Source organism: Rhinoraja longicauda, chromosome 39, assembly GCF_053455715.1.
Source record: "Rhinoraja longicauda isolate Sanriku21f chromosome 39, sRhiLon1.1, whole genome shotgun sequence".
NCBI classification, from domain to species: Eukaryota; Metazoa; Chordata; class Chondrichthyes; order Rajiformes; family Arhynchobatidae; genus Rhinoraja; species Rhinoraja longicauda.
The window spans coordinates 4,032,779-4,042,096 of record NC_135991.1 but is presented as its reverse complement, the minus strand read 5'-3'; positions in this window follow the sequence as shown (position 1 = coordinate 4,042,096).

The window sequence follows — 9,318 nt, the reverse complement described above, 5'->3', positions numbered from 1 at the left end:
GCTTCCTCTTGGCGCTCTTTTTAAACTGCCTGTTCAACTGTAATTAGCACTTACTTTTCTGCTCAGCCAACGGGCGTCCTTGCTCTGCTCCCGGACTTTTCAGATTGACTACTAGCTTCCTCTTGGCGCTCTTTTTAAACTGCCTGTTCAACTGTAATTAGCACTTACTTTTCTGCTCAGCCAACGGGCGTCCTTATTGAAACATATAAGATAATTAGGGTATTGGGTATTAGGGTATTGGACACATTAGAGGCAGGGAACATGTTCCCAATGTTGGGGGAGTCCAGAACAAGGGGCCACAGTTTAAGAATAAGGGGTAGGCCATTTAGAACGGAGATGTGGAAGAACTTTTTCAGTCAGAGAGTGGTGAAGGTGTGGAATTCTCTGCCTCAGAAGGCAGTGGAGGCCAGTTCGTTGGATGCTTTCAAGAGAGAGCTGGATAGAGCTCTTAAGGATAGCGGAGCGAGGGGGTATGGGGAGAAGGCAGGAACGGGGTACTGATTGAGAGTGATCAGCCATGATCGCATTGAATGACGGTGCTGGCTCGAAGGGCTGAATGGCCTCCTCCTGCACCTATTGTCTATTGTCTATTGTCTATTGTATTTTCTCATTGAATCTGATTACAACGGAAGGTGCTTCTCACGTGAATCATAACACCACCCCCTTTCGCATTAGTTCATCATAACACCGCCTCCTTTCGCACTAGTTCGGTCCTTCCTGTACATGTCATAACCCGGAACTGTTAGAGCAGAGGATAGAGAATTATAATTAAGCCAAGTTTCTGATGCACAAAAGGAAATCTAAATTAGTCTCCAATAATATATGATTTATCTGATTACTTTTTTATTTTAAAATTCGTATATTTAGGTGTCCACCTAATAACATCCTTTGGCTTTGCTTTTGGAACCCAAAGAATTTTCGATGTTGTTTAACGTTGGGAAGACTTCCCACATCCAGTTCATTTTGATTGCTCTGTGCACTGCGCCACGCTTCTTTTGATTATAGACGTGTTCAGACACACACTGTTGCTGTGGATATGGCGAATGTCTGCTACCAACCGTGCCCGACATGGCCAAGAATTTCCCAGACTGGCTCCGTCTTGAGTTCGGCCTCCGGCTTCGCTCCTCTCGTTCATCCTCGGAATCGGAGTAATTGCCGTCCCTGATGTAGGATACCCTCCAACCGATGTAGTCCGCGATGGCCAATTTCTTGGGCTTGGCCGTCTCGCCGTTGGGTAGTGCAGTAGCAGTAGTAGTTATGGTTGTAGTGGGCGGCTGCTCCAGCCCGCCCTCCAGCTGGTCGGGTGCGCTCTGCCGCGGACTCGCTTCCAGGGAGTTGCCGGGGTGGAGGTTGCCGTTCACGGCTTGTTGTATGGCGGCTTGTTCTGACTGTCAGTCGGCTGCCGACTCGAGCTCGGGCTTGGGCTGTACTCATGCCCGCTGCTGCCGTCGCCGCCCTGGAGCCGCGGGCAAGGAGCAGAGAGGTTGGGCTCCGGCTCCCGGCTCCGATTCCACGCGGAGGAGATGGAGGTGGAGGTGGGAGGGAGCGGGAGGTCGGGTTCGCGCGGCCCGTCGAGCAGCAGACGTTGACGAGACCCCTCCGAGGTTTCGGAGCGGGCGGTGAGGCGTGGCGGGGCCGCAGTCGGCGCGGGGGCCGAGGCCGCTCGGTGGGCAGCGGGGTCCCGCAGGCAGCTCTCATGATGATTCTGGCGGTAGATCATTCCCGACATATCCCTCGCCGATATGTTTCGTGAGTGTTTTGAGGATAAAGACACGGTTCTGACGGTCGCTGGAGCGGCGGTGCAGCATGTGGTATCTATACCCTGTAATTGTAATCATGCATTGTCTTCGCGCTCATGTATTGTCTTCCTCATCTTTCTCCAGAAATGCTGCCTTTGCCCCTGAGTTCCTCCAGTCTTTAGTGTATATCTCCAGCGTCTATGGCACAGCGTATAGTCGTGGACCATTCCCCGACACACGTGAGCTCGGTCTGAAAAAGGCCTACTTAATCTCCCGGTTGGCTGCGCACATTAGCTCCCTTTCCCCATCCCCTTCTGACTTTCTGTCTTGCGCCTCTTCCATTACCAAATTGAGGCAGCACGCTAATTGCAGGCACAGCCCCTCATATTTAGCTGGGGTATCTTATAGCACAGTGGGATGAACGTTTATTTCTCCCAGCTAATCTACAAACACCTCCCTTCCCCCTGCCCTCGGGCGTCCATCACTCCTCACCCCCCCCCCCCACCCACATCCTTCACTAAAATCCGACAACCAGTTCCAAAGATTACAAATATATATCCCACTTGGGCTCACATCTGGCTGGAGTCAAAATTCGGCCAATCAGGGAAACTTATTGACTGCTGTAGGAAGGAATGCAGATGCTGGTTTACACTGAAGTTAGAGGAAAAGTGTTGGAGTAATTCAGCGGGACAAGCGTCATCTCTGAATAGAAGGGATTTGTGAATTTTCAGGCCGCGACACTTCTTGTGAAGAAACTTCACCCATTCCTTCTATCCAGAGATGTTGCGTGTCCCGCTGAGTTACGCTAACATTTTGTGTCTATCTCCTTTTCTGCCGTCGGCCCTGATTTGTTCTGCTTTTATTTTCGTGCTTCCAATCCCTTCCGACAATCATTCTAAGTAAAAGTTCCGATCCGAAACGTCTCCGATTCATTTCCCCCCGAGATGCTGCCTGAACCCCTGAGTTCCGCCAGAATGTTGTGTCTATCTTCAGCATTAGATGGGAGGAACAATGTGTAATGGGAACCTGAGGGTCTTCAGGTATCTGGGCACACACATTTCAGAGGACATCACATGGTCCACCAACACTGCTGCATTAGTAAAAAAAATGCACAGCAACGGCTTTTTTTCCCTGAGAACGCTAAAAACGGTCGGTCTGCCACAACAGCTACTGATGACTTTCTACCGTTGCACCACAGAGAGCATACTGACATACGGCATCTATGGGTGGTATCTCAGCTGCACGGCAGCAGACAGGAGATCTTCAGCAGGTCGTCTGCAGAGCACAGAGGATCATTGGGACACAGCTGCCAGCCCTGGAGGACATCTACAAGGCACATTGCCTCAGGAAAGCCACCAGCATCTACAAAGACTCCACACACCCATGCCATCGTCTGTTTGAACTACTTCCATCCGGCAGACGTTACAAAGCCTTCTACACACGCACCTCCGGACTAAGAAACATCTTTATCCCTCGAGCTATAGCTGCTCTGAATCGGACGTGCTGAGACCCCCCATGATCTGTCTCTGCCCCCACGGTCATCTGGCACAACTGACCCCTGCTTGAAACTTTTTTTCCACTTTACCTTGTTCCCCCTCCCCCCCATGTTATTTTCATTTTCGCCGTGATTTATTTATATGTTTGATAACATAGATATGGAAGCAACATTCAAAATTCTCGTTGTACTTGTACAATGACAATAAAATATATTGTATTGTATTGTATTTTATTGTAACCGGGATGAAGTACACTTGATTATAATTCCCACTTTACACAAGCCGGGTGAAGTTTGGCTATCGTTATATTGTCAATTCTACCGAGGCAAAGCGAAACACTTTTGTTTGTGTTCTCCAGTGAAAGAAAAGATTATGCATGACATGCCAGCAGGTGGGCAAACCAAACTGATTGATTGGGGAATGTCTATCTCTTTTCGCACACTACAGTACCGTGTGTTTCATCTGCACATAATTTCCACTTGGGAATGTGATCTGATGTTTAATTCATTTTGTAAGAAAATAACTGCAGATGCTGGTACAAATTGAAGGTATTTATTCACAAAATGCTGGGGTAACTCAGCAGTTCAGGCAGCATCTCAGGAGAGAAGGAATGGGCGACGTTTCGGGTCGAGACCCTTCTTCAGACTGATGTCAAGGCGGGCGGGACAAAGGAAGGATGTAGGTGGAGACAAGAGGACAGTGGGAGATCTGGGAACGGGGAGGGGAAGAGAGGGACAGAGGAACTATCTAAAGTTGGAGAAGTCAATGTTCATACCACTGGGCTGCAAGCAGCCCAGGCGAAATATGAGGTGCTGTCCCTACAATTTCTGGTGGGACTCACTATGGCGCTGGAGGAGGCCCATGACAGAAAGGTCAGACTGGGAATGGGAGGGGGAGTAGAAGTGCTCAGCCACCGGGAGATCAGATTGGTTAATGCTGACTGAGCGCAGGTGTTCAGCGAAGCGATCGCCGAGCCTCCGTTTGGTTTCGCCGATGTAAATAAGTTGACATCTGGAGCAGCAGATGCAATAGGTGAGGTTGGAGGAGGTGCAGGTGAACCTCTGTCATATCTGGAAAGACTGTTTGGGTCCTTGGATGGAGTTGAGGGGGGAGGTAAAGGGACAGGTGTTGCATCTCGTGCGGTTGCAGGGGAAGGAGCCCGGGGTTGTGTGGTTTGGGTAGGAAGGGACGAGTGGACCAGGGAGTTACGGAGGGATTGGTCTCTGCGGAACGCAGAAAGGGGAGGGGATGGGAAGATATGGCCAGTGGTGGGGTCCCGTTGTAGGTGACGGAAATGATGGCGGATGATTTGTTGGATACGCTGGCTGTTGGGGTGGAAGGTGAGAACGAGGGGGATTCTGTCCTTATTACGAATGGCAGGACGGGGAGCAAGAGCGGAGCTGCCGGATGTAGAAGAGACCCTATTGAGATCCTCATCTATAATGGATTAGGGGAAGCCCCGTTTCCTGAAGTATGAGGGCATAGTGTGAAACACCTCAACCCGGGTGCGCACTCCGTTTGGCACAGACAATGCGGGAGAGATATTATAGCGTGGAGAAGATACTGTACCTGATCATTGCGATAATTGGAGTACCCGGTAAGTGACGGCGACATTTCAAATGTGCCCACTCCCTGTAAGAGATGGCGTTGTTCACCTTGTGGCAGAGAAACATAGAAAAATAGAAACATCGAAAATAGGCCATTCGGCAATTCGAGCCACACCGACATTCAATATGATCATGGATGATCATCCAAATTCAATATCCCATTGATGCTTTCTCCCCATATTCCTTGATTCCGTTAGCACTAATAGCTATATGTAACTCTCATTTGAATACATCCAGTGAATTAGTATCCATTGCCTTGTGTGGCAGAGAATTCCACAGGCTCAAAACTCTGTGGGTGAAAACGATGTCCTTCATCCCAGTCCATACGGCCGACGCCTTATTCCTAATTTGTGACTCCTGGTTCTGGACACCCCAACATAGGGAACACGTTCCTGCGTCTAGCCTGTCCTAAGAATTTTATATTTCCGCATGAACCCTCTCATCCTTCTAAGTTCCAGTGAATACAAACACAATCGATCCATTATTTCATCATCCCGCCATCCCGTGATTTAACCTGATGAACTTACCTTGAACTTCTTCAATGGGAAGAATGTCCTTCTTCGAATTCGGAGACAAAAACTGCACATAATACTCGAGTTATGCTCTCGTCACGGCCCTACATCTGCAGTAGGACCTCCTTGCTTCTATACTGAAATCCACTCGCTATGAAGGCCAACGTGCCATTTGCTTTCCTCACTGCCTGTTGTGCCTGTATGCTTACTTTCAGTGACTGATGTACAAGGGCATCCAAGTCTCGTTGAACCTATCCTTTACCTAACCTGACACCATTTACATAATAATCTGCCGTATTGTTCATGAATGAACGGTTTACAAGAGGCACTGTCAGCCTCCCTTCGTTCCGGCGCTTTGTTCAATGTCCACCACTGTTTAGAAGATGGAACTGTAAAAAGGTGGATTCCCTAGGTTTACAATATATGTGAGACGGTTAAATTGATCTGCTCTGCCACCATGTGATCTATATCCCTCCATGTTCTGTTGATTCATTTGCCCATCTAAAAGTTTACTAATACCCCTTGTCGTATAGAAACATAGAAACATAGAAAATAGGTGCAGGAGTAGCCCATTCGGCCCTTCGAGCCTGCACCGCCATTCAATATGATCATGGCTGATCATCCAGCTCAGTAACCTGTACGTGCCTTCTCTCCATACCCCCTGATCCCTTTAGCCACAAGGGCCACATCTAACTCCATCTTAAATATAGCCAATGAACTGGCCTCAACTACCTTCTGTGGCAGAGAATTCCACAGACTCACCACTCTCTGTGTGAAGAAATGTTTTATCATCTCGGTTCTAAAAGACTTCCCGCTTATCCTTAAGCTGTGACCCCTGGTTCTGGACTTCCCCAACATCGGGAACAATCTTCCCGCATCTAGCCTCTCCAACCCCTTGAATTTTATATGTTTCAATAAGATCCCCCCTCAGTCTTCTGAATTCCAGCGAGTACAAGCCCAGTCTATCCAGCCTTTCTTCATATGAAAGACCTGCCATCCCAGGGATCAATCCGGTGAACCTTCTCTGTACTCCCTCTAAGACTGGAATGTCTTTCCTCAGATTAGGAGACCAAAACTGTACACAATACTCCAGGTGCGGTCTCACCAAGGCCCTGTACAACGGCAGCACAACCTCCCTGCTCCTATACTCAAATCCTCTTGCTATGAATGCCAACATTCCATTCGCTTTCTTCACTGCCTGCTGCACCTGCACGCTTCCTTTCAATGACTGGTGCACCATGACACCCAGGTCACGTTGCATCTCCCCTTTTCCTAATTGCTTTCTCACTCACGCACTCACTCAGGTACCAGGCACCAACTATTCTCTGCGAAAGAAGCATGCTCCCCTCCTCGAATTGTCATTTAAATGTTACCACCCTCACGTTAAAGCTATGCACCCTCGTCTTTGAAATATGCCTTCTTTGGGACTCTTACTACCTGTCTTGCCTTGTTGCACCGCAAGCCCCCACTGAGAATCAGTGCTGTTCAGTGTCCCGGTTTGCAACTCACCTAATCCCCGAGCATATGCTTTTCCTGACAGGAAAGTGGACGAGTAAACACATTATTCCTTGTTGTTGGTGGCTGCGGCACATTGTCATCCTGTGAGCTGCGTAAACTATTTGGGGCTTTGGCCGCCGAATTGAATTCATATAATTTGTTTTAAACTTTGTTAATTTTTGTGTAACTTACTCAAGAATTGACTATTTCTTGGTGGACTCCAAACTTATTCCTTATACGTATAATTCAAAATATCATAATATTATTATTTCCGATCATGCCCCTTTAACATTTAGGGTAAAACTCCAAGGAGTAACGGGGAAACAGACTAATTGGAGATTTAATCCGCAAATCTTAAATGAAAAAGCATGTTATGACTATCTTAAATCGCAATTTGAAACTTTTTTTTACGCAAATGACCTCCCTGAAACATCTGCGTCCCTGCTTTGGGAAACATTTAAAGCGTTTGTGAGAGGATGTATTATTGCTTTTCAAGCGTCTCAAAACAAGAAGAAGCGGGCTGAACAACATGACCTAGAAAGTCAGATAAAACAGTTAGACATAACAAATGCCATCGCTCCCTCTATTGAAATACATAATAAAATTGCACCTCTCAAATATAAGTTAAATTATATTCTCTCAGCTCATATTTTAAGGCTTTTTCAATATACTAAACAAAATCATTTTGAATTTGGAGATAAACCACAGAAATTGCTACCACGTCAACTCTGTAAATTAGAAGATGATTCTACAATTCATAAAATTAGATCAGAAAATGGAGATTTGCTTAAATTTCCTAAGGATATTAATCAGAGATTTTTGCAATTTTATCAGTCACTAGCACAAGTGTGCCCGTTGGGCCCGTCCTCGTAGGGTTTCCATTGTAACCGGGAGGAGGGGAGGGAGGGAAGGGGGAGGGAGGGAGGAGGGAGGTGTGGAGGGAGGATGGGAGGGGGGGAGGGGGAGGGGGGAAGGGGGGGAAGGGGGAGGGAGAGGGGAGGGAGGGGGTAGGGGGGGAGGGGGAGGGAGGGGGGAGGGAGGGGGAAGGGGGAAGGGGAAGGGGGGAGGGAGGGGGACCTCCCCTTTTCCCAGTACTCCTCTTTCCCCGTTGGGCCCGTCCTCGTAGGGTTTCCTTTGTAACCGGGAGGGGAGTGGGGGGGAGGGAAGGAGGAGGGTGGGGGGAGGGAAGGGGGAGGGAGGGAGGAGGGGAGGGGGAGGGAGGGGGAAAGGGGGGAGGGGGAGGGAGAGGGGAGGGAGGAGAGGGGAGGGGGAGGGAGAGGGGGGAGGGAGAGGGGAGGGAGGGGGGTAGGGGAGGGGGGAGGGAGGGGGAGGGGAGGGGGGAAGGGGGGAGGGAGGGGGAACCTCCCCTTTTCCCAGTACCCCTCTTTCCCCGTTGGGCCCGTCCTCGTAGGGTTTCCATTGTAACCGGGAGGAGTGGAGGGAGGGAAGGGGAGGGAGGTAGGAGGGAGGTGTGGAGGGAGGAGGGGAGGGGGAGGGAGGGGGACCTCCCCTTTTTCCAATACCCCTCTTTCCCCGTTGGGCCCGTCCTCGTAGGGTTTCCATTGTAACCGGGAGGAGGGGAGGGTGGGAAGGGGGAGGGAGGGGGAAGGGGGGGAGGGGGAGGGAGAGGGGAGGGAGGGGGGTAGGGGAGGGGGAGGGAGGGGGGAGGGAGGGGGATCTCCCCTTTTCCCAGTACCCCTCTTTCCCCTTTGGGCCCGTCCCCGTAGGATTTCCATTGTAACCGGGAGGGGGGAGGGAGGGTGGAAGGAGGGGGGAGGGGGAGAGGGATGGAAGGTGGAGGGAGGGGGGAGGGATTGGGGGAGGGAGGGATGGAGGGAAGGAGGGAGGGGGGAGTTAGGGGGGAGCGGTGAGGGAGGTGTGGAGGGAGGGGGGAGGGAGTTGGGGAGGGAGGGGGAGGAGGGGTTGAGGGAGTGGGGATGGAGGTGGGAAGGAGGGGGGATGAAGGGGTTGAGGAGGGAAGGGGGACCTTCCCTTTTCCCAGTACTCCTCTTTCCCCCACCACCAAGCCCCCTCCGCAACGACCCCTGTCGTCCCCCTCCCCAGTCCCCCTTCGTGGATGGGGGACCGAGCTCAGGGGTGATCGAGCTTTTACGGTTGCAGCTTCTAGACTGTGGAACAGCATCTCTCTCCCCATCAGAACTGCCACCTCCTTCCTCTCCTTTAAGTCCAGGCTCAAAACCCATTTCTACTCCCTAGCGTTTGAGGCTCATTGAGGAGGTGCTGTGAACTGTTTGCTTGCCATTGTATGTTTCATGTTTTTTCCTTAGTACCTAATCAGATGTACAGCACTTTGGTCAACGTGGGTTGTTTTTAAATGTGCTTTACAAATAAAATTGACTTGACTTGACCAAGTGCTTCTCATAAAAAAATGTAAATTTGTAAAGAGCAGACACCCAATAGCAGCTGCTTGTCCATTGTGACATCACACGCTGAATACCGCGGGGGG